At 44.1% G+C, this 17,447-nt stretch overlaps 1 protein-coding gene across 2 annotated transcripts in view; it reads right to left on the reverse strand.

Moving 5' to 3' along the window:
* The window catches only part of baz2ba (bromodomain adjacent to zinc finger domain, 2Ba), a 102,205-nt gene that overhangs the window by 65,778 nt on the left and 18,980 nt on the right, over window positions 1-17,447 (reverse strand). For both annotated transcript variants that reach the window (XM_066663202.1, XM_066663203.1), the window contains one exon: window positions 16,660-16,703. The gene's annotated coding sequence lies outside the window, so the exon portion shown is untranslated. The remainder of the gene's footprint in view (window positions 1-16,659; window positions 16,704-17,447) is intronic.

Below are 17,447 nucleotides of genomic sequence, written 5' to 3' on the forward strand. Positions count from 1 at the left end.
TTTGTCCTTCACTTTTCTTCTCATCATCTTTCTTCATTACTCCACTTTTTTTTGCTGGTCTCATCCCTCCCTCTCCCTAGCCTTTATCCCTCATTTTTCTCTTTATCCTCCCTCGCTCTCCTTATTTGATTCCATTTCATTTGCTATATGCTCCTCTTTCATGCTCTTCTTGTTTATCACTCCGCCTGTCCCTTCTTTCATGTCTCTCTTTCTGCTGTCATACGTTCTCCTTCTTTCTCTTTATTGTCTCTCTCTCTCCCCTTCATTTCCTCCCTTTATCACTATTTCATACTTTCTAATACTCTCTCTCTCTCTCTCTCTCTCCCTGGGCGTGCGGGCTGTGTGTGTAGCAGGGAGCCGGAGGGCAGGGTTTGAAATGAGAGACAGCGTTTTAAGGAGGAAGCAGAATTTCACCTGTGATTAGTGTGGCTGCAGGGCAGACAGCTCACTGAAGACACAATTCATCCCCCCCCCACCACTCTCTCTCCCTCTCTCTCTCTCTCTCTCTCTCTCCCTTTTTTTCACTTGCTCTCATCCCTCCCCCCTCCCTTTTCTCCCCCTCATCTCAGTATCTTCCTGTCCTCCTCTTCTCTCGTCATCCACCTCCTTCTCTCTCTCTCTCTCTCTCTCTCTCTCTCTCCATTCACTCCCTCCTCCCTTTCTCCTTTTCCCTCTTTTTTTCTTTCTCAGCTTGTAGGGAGTGACCCAGCAGCTGGGCCTTCAAACCAATAAAACACAAAACATATCCCCCCCTACACCCCACACAGACACACACACACACACGCACCTTCCCTCTCTTTCCCCAGACCATCTGCACACCAATAGCTGTACGCATACACACATGGCCACTGCGAGGGCTGCGTAGCTGGGTTACATTAGTGTCTGACCCTGTTTAAAACAAAAAGAGCGTCTACAAGCCTTAACGCTGCAGCCCCCTGTGCAAACAAAACAGACAAAAAAAGACTTCTAAGAGCATGAGGGTGTTACATCCAGTGAAAAAAGAGCAAGGACCAATCACAGGCCACTGAACTTTAGTGGGTGTTCCAGCTGGTTATGGACTTTTGTATGACTCAGCAATACGGCTCCACTGAGCTACAGCAGACAGTGCTATAACTCTTGTTATAGCAATAGTGTTATAGCAACGTTTAGCTCAAAATAACATTGATTCATTTTTTTCAATTATTCCAAATATACAAAACCCATTCCCAAAAACCTTGGGACATTTTTTAAAATCAATAATTCAAAGACACAAAGAACGAATTCTAATGTTTTCACTGAGCAACTTGATGGCGTTGTGTAAATATAAACACATTTATAAACAACATTCAAAGAAGTTGGAACAGAGGCATGTTTACCACTGTGTTACATCAGTATTCCATTTAAATACAGTTTGATAATTTGGGAACAGAACACGGTAATTTTTAAAGCTCTGCAAGTGGAATATGTGCCGATCCTGGCTTGATACGAGACTTCATCAGTTCAACAGTCTGTGCTCACACTTGGTCCAGATTTCCTGAATCATTTCACAATATTAAATATGATTAAGCAATGCTTTAAACAGAGTTTGACTTCTCTAAACACTCAGTTTTATTGTGCCCCGCCCTGTTCTTTTACTTATTTTGGAGTTTGTTCCAATCATTTCATTCATTCATTCATTATCTGTAACCCTTATCCAGTTCAGGGTCGTGGTGGGTCCAGAGCCTACCTGGAATCATTGGGCGCAAGGCGGGAATACACCCTGGAGGGGGCGCCAGTCCTTCACAGGGCAACACAGACACTCACACACATTCACTCACACACTCACTTTGGAGTTACCAATCCACCTACCAAACGTGTGTTTTTGGACTGTGGGTGGAAACCGGAGCCCCCGGAGGAAACCCACACGGACACAGGGAGAGCACACCAACTCCTCACAGACAGGCACCCAGAGCGGGAATCAAACCCACAACCTCCAGGCCCCTGGAGCTGTGTGACTGCGACACTACCTGCTGCACAACCGGGCCGCCCTTGTTCCAATCATCAAATTAAAAAATGTGTTTATATTTACAAAAACAAAAAAAGTAGATTAATGTAGATTAGTGAAACCACTGGAGATCTTTCCTGTTTTTGAAGACGTTTCTGAATAACGTGTTTGTACAAACATCACAGATTACTCGCTCTGTCACCTGTTATGCTACAATTCTGAATAACTAGCATCACTGTACTGGTGTCTTCTCATACACAAGGTTTCTACCCACTGTTTCAGACACAGCCTGTAATTTCTTGGCACTAATTTCAAATGTATTTTTTTTGGAACTTAACATCAAGTTAAGCCACAATAAACATACATTTTTTACACAACTCCAATCTGGAGATTATGGTTTTCCACCACTGGTGTTAATCTTTTTCCTTGTGCGGAGGGAATTGTGGGTAACCGAAGCAGACATCAGGAACATCCTCCAAATCTGTCAGAACGAAGGCTGTGTTCAGAGGATCCTCCACACTGGTGACGTAACAGCTGAGAAACGCAGCTCGGGTGGCTGCAGCCTGGGGTTTGGGACGCAGCTTAGGGCTGCACACTCTCCGAAAAAAGGTATGGTACAGGTACATTATTTTCACTAAAGGTACAAACAGTGTAAATGTACAATTAAAGGTACAACAGCAGATTTAAGCCCAATTTTTATTCCCTAAAGGTCCATTACATTCCCTTCCCCAGAAGAAAGTTATAAAACTGTGTAAAATAAAAGTCCTGGAGATGAAATGTAGCGTAAGAAATCAACACAACTTTAATATCTAAAATGAATATAGAATAAGGTACAATTATGTTCCCTAATTAAAGGTACAGAATATGTACCCTTCAGGGCACCACCACAGTGACAGTGTACGATTAATTGGTTTCATATCACAATTTAAAAGAGTTTAACTCATTCAAACTAACAGTAGCTTGTGTACACCACTTGTGCAAACCTTTGCAGACAATTGCATCAAGCCGTTATCTGCTAAAAAGTAATGAGTTTCAGATAACTCCACCCCTGCTTCAGTCTGCTTCTGGTTTTTACTGGAGCTACGATACGAAAGGAGAGTTCAAGAAACAGAAGCTCATATGACCATCAGGCTATTAGCATTGTGCAAAAGATACACTGAACACTGCAGACCTTCCTGTTGACTAGTGTGTGGTTTTAAAAATGAACCAACGTATACCATAAAGCGCTAGTTGGGTCTAGTAGAGAATTTTTGCAACACAGTGTTGATGCCATTATTTGGTCATTTCACAGCTTCAATGCTAAAGCTTTAATGCTAAAGGTTGAGGTACTGATTTTTTCTGTATTTTTAAAGCATTTTCTTAAGAACGATAGCAGGTAACACTTCTATTATTAAACACATCCACTCCCAACAACACGCTGTTATGGGTTAAACGCAACACGGCCAAATCCCAAATCTGATCCTCGACTACCTCTGCATTGCACACTGTAGCGTTTACCCTGCTCCCAACACACCTGACTCAACTCGTCAGCTAATTAAAAAGGTAATTAACAAGTTTAAAATGGGTGTGTTGGAGCAAGGAGAAGGCTCGTGTGAAAAGTGCAGGGGTAAGTCTGGGAGCAGGATTGGGAACCGCTGAGCTTAAGTCAAGTGGTAGGCCCTTGTCATAAAAGAAACCTCGAGTCCAGAGGAAGGGGTGTGGGCTTGCTCAGGTCATATCAAAAATAGCTCCTAAAAGAGCCAGAAATGCAATGTATATCTGTGCTGAGCCATATCTTGATCATATACGAAGGAGTATCCATATTAATAGACTCCATTTTGTTACTGGCAGACATCCCACTACATTTCTATTTCCCTAGAAGTGCTTTCAATGTGTTTGCTGAGGTTTGACTTTATGTGATAAGTACAGGAGCCTCTAAAAATCTATATTGCATTTTTAGATGTACGCAGCTACCAGGGATTCTACTAGGGCTGTGTGTGATTACGATGGCTTTAACGCGGCAGTGCTTTCGATGTAAAACTCAAATACACACCTCAGCACATTGAACACAGTTAGGGGATCTCTCGCTCCCTTTTTTTCTCTCTCTCCCCCTTTGGATTCCACACTGTCCAGCTTTGAAAAAGCAAACACTTCTGCTGAACGATCACCAGATTAGAAACACCTACCTATCTACACTCACTGCCCAGTAGATCAGCTCCACTGACCATACAGGAGCACTTTGTAGTTCTACAATTATACATACATGTTAGCCCCTTTCACGCTTTCCTTCAATGGTCAGGACCCCCACAGAGTAGGTACGGTTTGGACGGTGGATCATTCTCAGCACTGAAGAGTGGCAATGAAGCAGTGGTGGTGTGTTAGTGTGTGTTGTGCTGATAGGAGAGGATCAGACACAGCAGGGCTGCTCGAGCGTTGGACTGAAAATGTTCCACCAACAAAAAATATGCAGTCAACAGCACCCTGTGTCTGATAAAAAGAACAACATGTGTAGATACAAAGTAGGGGTTCCTAATATGTGAAAAAAATATATATCTAATGCAATTATTTTAACTAATGAATGTTACAATATTACTATAATTTAAATATATGTTTTATCATTGTTTCTTATACAATTTTAAGTGATAAATCCAATAGATATCAGCCACAACATTAAAACCACTGATAGCTGAAGTGAATAACATGGTGTATATCATTAGAATGACACCTGTCAAAGTCAATAGCCAGTTTTTGAAGCTGATGTGTTGGAAGAATACAAAGGATCGAGCATCTGTGGGATGTGCTGGAAAAACAAGTCTGATCCCGGAAGACCCCACCTCACAACTTACATGACTTAAACGATCTGCAGCTCATGTCTTAGCGTGAGATAAAACAGGACACCTTCGAGGGGTCAGGGCTGATTTGGTGTCACAAGGGGCACCTAAACAAGATGCTTGTGCAGGTGGTTTTAATATTTTGGCTTTCTCACCTTATTTCTGAAAGGAATAACACTCTACGTTTGATGTTTTCCAATATGTTACACATCATATGTTAACACAGAAAATTAAATAAATAGTAATTGACGATTAAACTGTACACGGTGCACGTGTGTGTTATGCACAAGGCACAGGGGGCAGTGGAGCTCCTCCAACCCGAGTGGGATCTACTTAACCCCCATTTCTAGCACACAACCCCCCCCCCCACCACCACTCTGTAACTGCCTCTAACCATGTAACCCCACAAAGGAGGGGCCAGCAGACTGCTCCGACCCTAAAAACACCCCTCCCCAAACACTACACACACACACGGCCCGCCACACACACACACACAGCAGCAGACCCCATTAGGCTGAGAGTGTGAAGAAAACTGACATATGGGGTATAAGAAATAGGCAATGCTACTACGTGAAGCAACCCCCCTCCCTCACCCCCCATCCCACAATACACACACACACACAAATACACACACTCTATATTCTATGTTGAGTATGACCTGTAGGTGTGTGTCTGATTCATGGCTGTCCGCTTCAGTAAAGCGCAACCACTCCTTTCTATATTTGCCCTTCAGAAAAGACATAAATAATGGCCCCTCTCCCTCTCTCTCCCTCTCTCTCTCTCTCTCTCTCTCTCTCTCTCTCTGTGTGTGTATAAATTAGCTGCGCACAGCACTCTTGAGACACATCCTACACCGGACACACGCAGAGAGAGATGGAAAGATGGAGAGGTGAAGTAGGTGTGAGAGAGAGTGAGAGAGAGAGAGTGAGAGAGACAGTGAGAGACAGACAGAGAGAGAGAGAGAGAGGGAGAGAGCGCAAAATGGAAGAAAGTATAAAGAGAGAGGAAAAGAGAGAGAAGCCAAGGAGAAAAGAAGGTATATGACAGGACTCAGTATGATGCGCATGAACACACACACACACACACACACACTCCCCTTCCCTCTCTGCGTGCAACTGCGGTGTAAATGTCATCATGTACACAGTTTATCCTCTGTGTGAGCGAGAGGAGGAGATGGAGGGAGGGAGAGAGGGAAGGGGGAAAAAAAGAATGGAAGAGAGCAGATGAGAAAGAGAAACAGTAAAAAACAAAAAGGCAAAGATGGAAGACAGAAAGAGAGCAAAAGAGGCAGAAGAAATGGACGGGAAAAGATGAGAGGGGGAGAGAAAGAGAGAGAGATAAGGGGAAAAAGAAAGTCAGTCAGACAGAAAAGAGAGAGAGAGGGAGAGAGAAAGAGAGAAAGAGAGGCTGATAAATATTGGAGCGAAACAGAAAGGAGGAAAGAAGAGGGAGAGAGAGGAAGCGACAGGAAGTAGAGAAAAAAGAGAGAAAGACAGAGAGAGAGAGAAGGAGAGAGAGCCCACTGCGGAGAGGAGAAGAGGAGAGCGCAGCAGCCTCTCCTGTCGTTTCCTTCATTAGTATTCCTGCACTCACTCTTCAGAGCCATCTTCACACACCGCTTTTAGCGTCAGCAACACAGGAGAAAGGCTCAGGACCACGACACACACAGAAAGACAGACACACACACACACACACACACATGCTGTGTTCAACAATCGTTCCAGTGATTTCTCTGCATTTCACATTCTAATCACACCCGAGCGCTAAATGCTGGGAGAAAAGCAGGAGGATGTGATAAGCTCTATGCACTGACAGCTGGAAAGCCTGACCATTTCACTACTGTAATCACACTGCACACTATACACACACTATAAGAGCAGCAGGCAAGTGGACCATGCAGAGATTTGCAACACTTGTTAAGAATGTCCATAAGATAACATTACCTACTGTATGAGTTCCTAGAGCTGAACACTATAACACAGGCCTGTTAGCATTTATAGTCTATTCATTCAACAGAGTCAACTGGTCTTAAAGGTTGCAGAATACATCACTGAAGAAAAGACAGCCAAATGTAGCCCCTCCACCTTCCTTTTAGCCTTCAGACCCACTTCGAGTTTCTCTGAGAACTCTGCAGGGACACGTTCCACACCTTGTGAGAATCTAAAAGTACAAATCACGTCTAAGACTAAACTTTGGAGGTGGTCTGACAACGTTCCTGTTTTCCAAAGTGGATTTTCGTATTTAACAAAACTGCAACGATCAGTAGTTGTCACTGATTTGCATCAAACTTAATGCCTTTGGACTGAGCTATCGGGACGGTCCTACTACCAAGCAAAGGCAGCTCTCAAAAAGCCAGTAAGCCGCTTCAAAAGAAGAGTTTTTTGGGCATCGGTTCCAATACGTCAGCAGATTTCCACAGCGCAGTGCATTAGAGCGAGCGTGTGGGTTCTGCGCACAGCTGTATCTCAATAGAGAGTCTGTAGTCTCTTTCATATTGAGTCGAAACGTTCCAGTGAATCGGTGTGTGTGTGTGTGTGTGAGGCTCAAACAGCAGCACGGCTTCACTAGGCATTAGAGACTCCGCTGGATTTACTACAGTCCCTGTGTACACTGTAGGACTTTACTGTACGGCCCAGTTCAATCAAACAGAGCGGGACGTTTACAGTGAAGCCGTTCATTTAAATGGAGAGCGGCTGTAATTTATAATAGAGGGGAGTTACAGGAGGAGCAGTTAAGTAGAATAACTACACAGTGTTCTCGTATGTTTTAAGCCAATTCTGGCCTATCAAGTTTACACAGTGTTCCCCTAAACCCAGAATGTACTTGGTTAGCCAAGACATATTTTGTGTCTTTAGTTTTAATTCACAAATGTCACCAACAGGTCTCACAAACCATTTTCTTAGTTGCAATGTTCATGACATTCTCTGCCCAGTCCATGGGTTATATAACTCTTAGAGGCTTTTAGCCATTGCAAAGCATTGCAGTGCTTTTTGACTCTACGAAACCTACTTGACCTGACTCTACTCAGCTTTTTTGGTTTTCCCTTATGCAAATCTGGCACCTGGAACTAGGTACTTTCTTAGTCCCTGGTCACTCATAGTTTAAAGTCCTGACTGCCCATGGGGATGTCTCAATCACGACAAAATGCCCAGCACAAACCTATCATCTGTAAAATCTCCACTCTACAGCAGAGAAGACATTTGTTTTTATCTGACTCACGACAGCCGCTTGTAAAATTACACTGGGGTCTTTCAAAGAGGTTCAAACTCTCCTTGGATCGGTGGTAGAGGAAAAACTGATGTGAGAGCTGGACGGTTCAACAAGGAATGAAAAAACTCTACCGACTGGTCTGTACCGATGCGTGGAGCTGTGTTCAGTCCCCAAAAAGAAAAATAACAAACGAATATATGACAAGTGAACTCGTTAGAGATGGTGTTGTGTGACATCACCAGCAACATTTTGGTGGGGGAGCTGTGTTTGTGGAAAACCAAAGGCTAACAGGTCCCAAAAAGTGAGTAGAGCCAAGCAGAGCCGAATAGAGTAGGTACCATGCTGTGAAAAAGTGCCATTAGAGATTCCATCAAATGAATTATATATATATGACAGTTCCCCTCCAGGGTGTATTCCCGCCTTGCGCCCAATGATTCCAGGTAGGCTCTGGACCCACCGCGACCCTGAACTGGATAAACGGTTACAGATAATGAATGAATGAATGAATGAATGAATATATGACAGTTTAGCAGGCAAGACAAATGCTAAATGTCTCCTATAAAAGTCAACTTTTGATGGTCAAGGCCAATCGAGGCTATTGGCTAGTTAGCCACCCACAATGTTTGATGCCATCTATTTTTATGAGTAACATAACAGCGTACACTGCCAGAAACCCCTTAAGCACGTCTGTTTAAAACTCATCCCAAAGGCACCAGGTGGTGGTCCATCACACCATCACCCTGCTCAGGACAGCTCTTTAAAAATGGCAATGCTAGGCCTGTATGCAGTTGTTTTATTTAATCCATGCCTTTCTATGGAGATTACACAAGCTGTGTGTGTGTGTGTGTGTGTGTGTGTGTGGTGCCTTGGATGACGGTCAAAGCCTTAAAAACAGGAGATTTCCTAGAGCCCTGTGTATTTGTGAGTGGTGTTTCTGGTTTAGATAGTGGAATATTATTGGATGGATCTCCACGGTAACAGGGCTGATGAAACTCAATCGGAGTCTCTCCATGTCGCTCGCTCTCTGATGACCACCCGCTGGTATTGACCTTCTGAATGTTTTCCCCGTCTCCTTCTCTGTCATTCTGTATCTCCCTCCCTTTCCCCCTCCACATCTTCCTCCGCTTTCGACCCTGGAAGCTCAGAGCGACGGTGAGCTTGTCATTAGAGATGTAGAAGACTCACCCACATGCTGGTCATTAATTTATAGACTGCTGCAATATTATTATTCATGCAATGCTGAGTATGCTATGTGCAAAAACTATGCCTTAATGAGAACAAGACTATCACTACAGTTACTGTGAGCTCTACTACCTCTGCCAAACATATATGGCGTGGTGATATTGCTCCACACACACACACACACACAATCACACACAAACACCGGGCCATATTCCTCTTTCTATCGATACAGACCAAGCAGCCCCCCCCCCCATCTTCAGGAAATGCTATACTGAGAGTCAACTGTGTGTGTGTGTGTGTGGCTGTAAGTGATCAGCCTCACATATTGATATTTGGAAGTTAGTAAAGCACATATGTTATAATACAAATAAGTAACACGTTTGGTTTATTTAGTTCTTAGAAGCTCTGTTATAAAGATGATGTCGATTACTGCCACATTTATAACAGCCTCCCAGGGACACAAACATGAACAATCACAACTGTGACCGGCAGAATAACAAAGAGCCTCACACTGACTGTGTGATTCCGACAATTGTTATCCTTCATATATTTTGACTTTGTCTCAACTTGTATTAAACCTGCCAGAGCGTGATGAGATAGCTGTAAGAGACAGACTACATGCAGCTCTTTCATCATTTCAGTGTACTGTGTTTATACATGGTTCACTGTTCACTTTTTCTCATGGCACAATATGTAACGGATTAAGCTCATGTTCACTAACTTTTCCAGACCATTTTGTAACAAGTGGTGTTGTATTTCAGCTGCCTGAGGTGTAAAACTCATATAAATCATATAGGTGGGTTTAAACAGGTTAAAAGAAAAGTATGCTGAAGAAACTCATTTTCACAATTTGTCCACAGCTGCAGTAAGGAGTCTGCAGTGTTTCAACCACGGGAGAGCTTTTCATCCGGTCTATAGGATTGTCTAGAATGATGCAACTGATGTCTGACTTAATTTCTCAGCCTCTCGACTCTGTGGCTGGGACTGAAGTTAAAAACAAGACTTAAGATAGATTTGGTATTGACTTTACGAAATACGACACGTGTAGTAACACTGTGAACATGAGAATTAAAGTCATTCCAATGTTTTAGTCAAAATTGTTTGCGAACATTAACAGTAACATGAAACAAGTCTGTTTGTCTCTTAATACGTCATACAACGCAGGCTGTGGGTGTGTAAGGGAAAGCGCCAATAAACCAACGATTTTGCAGAAGGCTGAAAAGTGACTGGACAGTTAAAATACACACATACGCTCTGCAATTGGACAGCTGATGCGCACACATATGAAACTGCTTATCCAGTTCAGGGTCACGGCGAGTCCAGAGCCTACCCAGAATCACTGGGCGCAAGGCGGGAACACACCCTGGAGGGGGCGGCAGTCCTTCGCAGGGCGACACACACACATTCACTCACACCTACGGACACTTTTGAGTCGCCAATCCACCTACCAACGTGTGTTTTTGGACCGTGGGAGGAAACCGGAGCACCCGGAGGAAACCCATGCAGACACAGGGAGAACACACCACACTCCTCGCAGACAGTCACCCGGAGGAAACCCACGCAGACACAGGGAGAACACACCACACTCCTCGCAGACAGTCACCCGGAGGAAACCCACGCAGACACAGAGAGAACACACCACACTCCTCACAGACAGTCACACAGAGGAAACCCACGCAGACACAGGGAGAACACACCACACTCCTCGCAGACAGTCACCCGGAGGAAACCCACGCAGACACAGGGAGAACACACCACACTCCTCACAGACAGTCACCCGGAGGAAACCCACACAGACACAGGGAGAACACACCACACTCCTCACAGACAGTCACCTGGAGGAAACCCACGCAGACACAGAGAGAACACACCACACTCCTCACAGACAGTCACCCGGAGGAAACCCACACAGACACAGGGAGAACACACCACACTCCTCACAGACAATCACCTGGAGGAAACCCACGCAGACACAGAGAGAACACACCACACTCCTCACAGACAGTCACCCGGAGGAAACCCACGCAGACACAGGGAGAACACACCACACTCCTCACAGACAGTCACCCGGAGGAAACCCACGCAGACACAGGGAGAACACACCACACTCCTCACAGAGAGTCACCTGGAGGAAACCCACGCAGACACAGAGAGAACACACCACACTCCTCACAGACATTCACCCGGAGGAAACCCACGCAGACACAGGGAGAACACACCACACTCCTCACAGACAGTCACCTGGAGGAAACCCACGCAGACACAGAGAGAACACACCACACTCCTCACAGACAGTCACCCGGAGCGGGAATCAAACCGACTAAATTATCAGAAACTTGGCTCCTGAGTGGGACAGCGCTGCATGCGATGACAGCAAGCGTCAAGGCAGAGATCAGAAAACAGCTCTTTATCAGCGCCTTCACTTTCACTGGGTGGGCCCACTTCTGCCCTCGTCGCCAACACAACGCCAAAAGGGAAGAACACAAGTCTAATCTGCTTTATTTTAGGGATATGAATAAAATAAAAAGTAAAAAAGGCAGAAAAATGATCATAAACACTATCATACAAATAACTGCCATACGTCATATGTGAGCTATTTCAACACACACCTCACAGTACAGAATAAGTACAGTCAGTTTTCACCTCCAGGAGTGCTGAGCTGTCCAGTGGGGGTTGTGATAGCAGCAGTTTGAAAAAAAAATGGAAGGTAGCTTTACATGTCTCAGCATAAGTATGTGCTTGCCCTCAACCTCTCAGGCTGGTGGTACAATGCATGCTTGGTGGGGGTCCTAGCTAACAGCAGAACTGGCCACTACTTAATTAAGGGACAATTGGGTAAAACGGTAGAAATAGTACAAGGTATTGATTAATGAATATGTATAAGAACTGTAAATTCCATATTAAGCGGAATTATTTCTTTGTGTGAGCATCAAATTTGTACACACTCCAGCATGCTGTTGTTTGGTAATGGCACAAATGAGCAAAACAGAATTTTATAATGCAGTCAATTAACTGCAGTGTCCAAATAATTGAAACTGACTTTCTTTGCATTTGTAATATGAATGTGTTCTCTCTTGTTTCCTCTCTCTCTCTCTCTCTCTCTCTCTCTCTCTGTATCTCTTTCTCATTTTCAGTATTTATTTGCCACATCCTCTGGAGCAAGCACAGCAGAGCTGCTAAAGCCACATGGCTAACTCAGCCACAGCATAAATATTTAAGAAAAGAAGAAACAGAAAAATGGCAAGGTTTTTTGCAGGAGTCAGTGTGTGTGTGTGTGTGTGTGTGTGTGTGTGAGAGAGAGAGAGAGAGAGAGAGACGCGTGCGGGTGTTTGTGTGTGTGTCAGAACAAAAAAGGGCAAGAGAAAGAGAAAGAAGGAGAGTGATAGATAGAGGGAGGAGGTGCAGCAGTAGCAGTCAGTCACTTGCTGATGTGCCTTCCATTCTTCTCTCTCTCTCTCTCTCTCACCCCCCCCTCCCTCTATCTCTCTATCTCTCTCTCTCTCAGGTAATGACTCTCACTGGGGATCAGGACAGTCAAGCTCAGCTCAGGCAGGCGTCCATTACACATTACACACCCATACACACATTCACACACAAACGCACACACATTACACAGAGGCAGGCGTCCATTACACTTCTCAAACAACCTGTGTGTGTTTTTGCCTCAAAGACTACAACCTACAGAGATGCGCGCACGCACACACACACACGTTCTGCAGAGCGTCAACAGGAAACCAGCCTCCTCTTCCATGATTTCAAATCTCCTCAGCAGGAAAAACAGACATCAAGAATTTCTTGTGAATGAGTGAGTGAGTGAGTGAGAAAAGGGGAGAGACTGAGAAAAACAAAGAAGAAAAGAGATTTGAGAGAATGGAAAAGGCAGAACCAGAGAGAAAGGGAAAGAAAGAATGAGATGGAAGCACCACACATATCGAGTCCTTGGCTTTTTTAAAGTGCCAGGGTCCATATGGAAAAGGGACAGTTTTATGCAGGTCAGGGATATTTTAGGAAACACAAGTTTCCATCTGGAACAAAGGAAACTATTTTGTTGCTCTTCACTTCCTCCCCACATTCCCGCCTCTCGCGCAGGAGGACGACTCTGCTCCGTGGAGATCTTCAGCTCGCCTCAACTTTTGAAACTCCCTTTGGGTGTCCCGGCAGCTTCGTTCCTCCCTGTGTTTTCTTCATGAGAAACAGAAGGCTGATTGACGGTGTGTGTGTGTGTGTGTGTGTGTGTGTGTGTGTGTGTGTGAAGCCCCCTGGATAACCCCCATTTTACCAGGCCATGAAATGCTTGGTGGTCGTGTAACTGTGTGTTTGATTTAAAGATAGCAAAGAGGGACATTTCAAATGACTGTACAGGAAGTCTTGAGTGGAAAATTCTTTCACTTCATCCAAAAACAGTCGATCAGCCAAGACACATTTGGTATCATAGATTTGCTCCTTCGGTTTGCAGGAGGCTAATGGAGCTAAGAAGCTTATACACTACATCGCAAATGTCCAAAAAAACAGCCTTTTTAGATCTAGTCAAAACACTTTCAAAAACTACATTTTTATTGTGTTCAAACTTTGCATTCATGACGGTTTCCACTCTCTGGAGACTTGCTTTCAGTTCTTCAAAGAAATCTGCAGGGTTGTTTTCCACACCCCCAGAGTAAGAAGTATTTAGAATTATGTTGCTTTCTGCTTCTTCCACAGTGATGTTCTTGGTCTACAGCAGCTTCTTTATCTGATAACTATCTGATGGTGACAGTGCCCTACTGAATGGTTGTTAAGGCTGTGAGCATTTATACTTCTGCACTGGTGTCAGCGTCACCCTTCAATTACACCTGGGCTGAATCCCAAAGGTCTCCCTCCACCCTATGTAGTGCACAGTATAGCAGATTAGTAGTAATCGGTATATACATTTGTAAAGTGCACTATTTAGGGAGTGGCACACTGCTTTGAACAGAGCATAGTTTACATGCTGTACTAGGAAAGCAACAAATACAAAGCCAGCACTTTTTCTCCCACGTGTTCCTGCTCCTGAGGAAATCTCTTGCCATGAATTTGCTGCTGTCTGCAGTCTATGTAGTGGGGAGAAGAGGGGCTTATATTTCTGGACTTCTCTCCTCGGCTTGATCCATGTTTGTCAGGCTCCGGCATAAGGTTCACGTCAACGTGGGACTTGACGTTTGACGCAGTGTCATCTAGGAGTGCCATCTTTACCCATACATTCTTTGACTTCTCCATTTTATCTATCTATATTAAGGTTGTTCTGATTAGAATTGAATAAATAGAATGTCCTCTAACATTGGTGTAACTCAGATTTTTCATCATACTCTTCCTTTAAATGACTGGACACTGGTAGAGTGCGAGGATGAGTGGGAAAGGACAAAATGGAAGTCGTGCAGCAGAGAGTGGACGATGCCTCGCTCTTTCCTACAATTCTCAAAAATCAATGCTCCGACTGAGCTTCTATTACCATTATTGATGGCAGGGACATGGGCTGAGGCGGCTGCCAAAGGCAGGAGCAGGTGTGATGTGTAGCAGAGTGGACTGTCTTCTGTCCTTCTCCATCTCTATATCTCCGCTCGTGTCTCAGGCTAGCGTGAGTGGAGCACAAAGCCTTGGTAAAAACCCTTAAATGCATACGCACGTACATAGCGCGCGGGTAAAAGACATGTACGGCTGAGAAGCGGCTCTGAGAAACCAGCGTGAACGCATCAGTGAGTCCACCTGTACATGCTCAGAATATACAGCCTCCACACTGCTGGAACACATTACATCCCAGAGTGCTGATCACATTTACATACAAATTAATGACAAAAAAACACTGTCCCTATATCAGCATTCCTGCTAAGAGGTAAATCAATGCGAGGCACAGAGGACGAGTGAAAAGCAGGAGGCGAGGGAGAAAACAAGAAAGAGAAGGAGTAGCACTGCGTCTCAATTCAACCACAAAGCGCTATGTTCTGAAACAGCGTACTATTTATGTACATCAGAATATTTAGCAGGGTAGTATTGCCTCAAATCTGATGCTTATGTTTTGCACATTAAAAAAAGAGAAGAGACAAATTAAAGTGCTGTTTTTCATATCAATGAATCACACCTGAAAAGCCTCCGCACACACGGCTATCATTTCTGAAATACCTGACACATACTTAATAAACTGATAAATTAATATCAGTGACAAACCTCGACAATTAAAAGAGTGAGCTCCTCATTTCAAACCCCAGTCAAAACAAACAAGAAAGAAAAAAATATCTCAGCAATTTTTGCTAACTTCCCTCAGACTGAACAGGGAAATGTTTCATTTGAAGCTTGTAACAGACACAAACATATAGTTGCTGCAGATTTTGGAAAGTGTCTTGTGTTTCTAACAACTTACAGAAACCTAAATATGAGTCAGATTCTCTCTCACAGACAGCATTGTTGTGTAAGACTTACACAGACCAAGATACATGTTTTATTTTCCCATAATCTGATGTGTACCCAAATCCGTTACACCATCTCTAAAAGGGAGAGGAATCAGACAGCAGTCTTATAATATCCAATGTGGTTTTTATGTTTTACTCAGGAAGGTTTCGGTGCTTTCGGCTCATGGTAAACCAACACACACCGTCTCTGAAGGCTTCCTCTTTGCATGATACTGGCCTCTGTTTACAGATTAATGTTTCCGTGGATGATCCGATGAATCCATGTACATACGTGATGCAACAAAGGTCAATTATTCTGGTCAAATGAACGCAGGCCAGTTTTTCATCAAGTCACATTATTGATTCATAAACGACGTCTCACTGTTCTTGATTTGAGACACGGAAAGACGAGAGACTGAGAGCCGAGAGCGAGAACAGAGAATGAGAGCGGGGGAGAAAATGACTGTCCTTGTAGTTCTGTCAGTCTCTGCAACCACCAGGGACCTGGACAATGAAGCGGAGCGGCCGAGCAGATAGCGGCGAGAGGACGGATGCTTGGCTAGGAGAAGACTGCTCCACCAATTAGCCTGCTGCTGCATGCGGCACAAAGCTGATTTGTTTGCTCCAGAGCAATGGCTCAGCCCCAGTAACATCACCTTCCTCGGCTACTGCACCATAATTAATTGGCAAATTAAAGATCTTTATTAAAAAAAATGGAAAAAAAAAAAAGAACCAGAAGAAGAAGGAGAAGACACAGAATCACATGTAGGTAATGTCATTGAAACAAACGCCTTTGGAAAGGTTTTTTCATCTAATTGGAAAATGAGAACACACTCACACAAGACACACACTCGCGCCGATCACACGTCTATGGGCCGAAATTAAATTAGGTTTTAAATCGACAGTCTGAGTTTCCAATTCCAAAGCTTCCAATTATCCGAGACAAACGTGGCGGCGGATATCTCTGACATAAAATTTCACAACTCGTAATGATGAGGATGACAATAAAAGGAGAGGAAAAGAAGGAGAAAAGGAGGAGACCAATGGCCAGCAGTAGCACGTGCAGCACACGGTAACAGAATAATGGAATACTCACTGAGAAGGAGTGTCCTCAACTCAGTGACATCACTGCTCTTCTACCTGAGAGAAGGAAAGAGGGTCAGTTAAAAGTTCATATCAAAACACACCCACATTTATAAATATATATATACATAACAATAGCAAAACAGTCCATACATCAGAAAAAAAGGGTTTCTTTAGGGACTACTTTGTCCTATAACACCTTTATAGCGCAGGGAACTAGAGAGAGCAAGAACGAGAGCGTGCAGAGAGAAAGAATGAGGTTTTAAGAATCAGCATTTTTAATTTTCAGATAACCCCATTGTGCCTGTTGCTCAAAGGTGAGAGAACTGAAAGCCAAAAAAGCTGATTTCAATGAGTCGAGGCCTTTCTTGCCTGGAGGAAGTAAGCCGGCGCAAACAAGTTTCAGAACACATTCAGTTTTGTGGTCAAACCGTGAAAGACAGCATGACGTTTGCAACCAGACCTGTGGCTGGCACCATACACAGACACACACACAGACACACAACCACATGCCCACACATGTGGGGAAAACACACACACACAAACATGCACACAAACACAGACAAACACACTCCCAGTTCCTTTTTTCCTGCTAAACCTGTTGGAATTACAGTCAGGCTTTAAGACTCTGGGTGTGTGGGATGATTTTGTTTCCCTTCTGCACACACTGAGAGAACCAGTCCTCTCCTGTTTTCTCACGGCCTTAGTGTGTGTGTGCGTTTTTTTCAGAGGACACACAGCCAATAGATTTATTTCCCAACTCCTCTACCAGCAGGAACCACAGAGACGCACAAGGACACA

The sequence above is a fragment of the Hoplias malabaricus genome, chromosome 3 (assembly GCF_029633855.1).
Source record: "Hoplias malabaricus isolate fHopMal1 chromosome 3, fHopMal1.hap1, whole genome shotgun sequence".
Classification (NCBI taxonomy): Eukaryota; Metazoa; Chordata; class Actinopteri; order Characiformes; family Erythrinidae; genus Hoplias; species Hoplias malabaricus.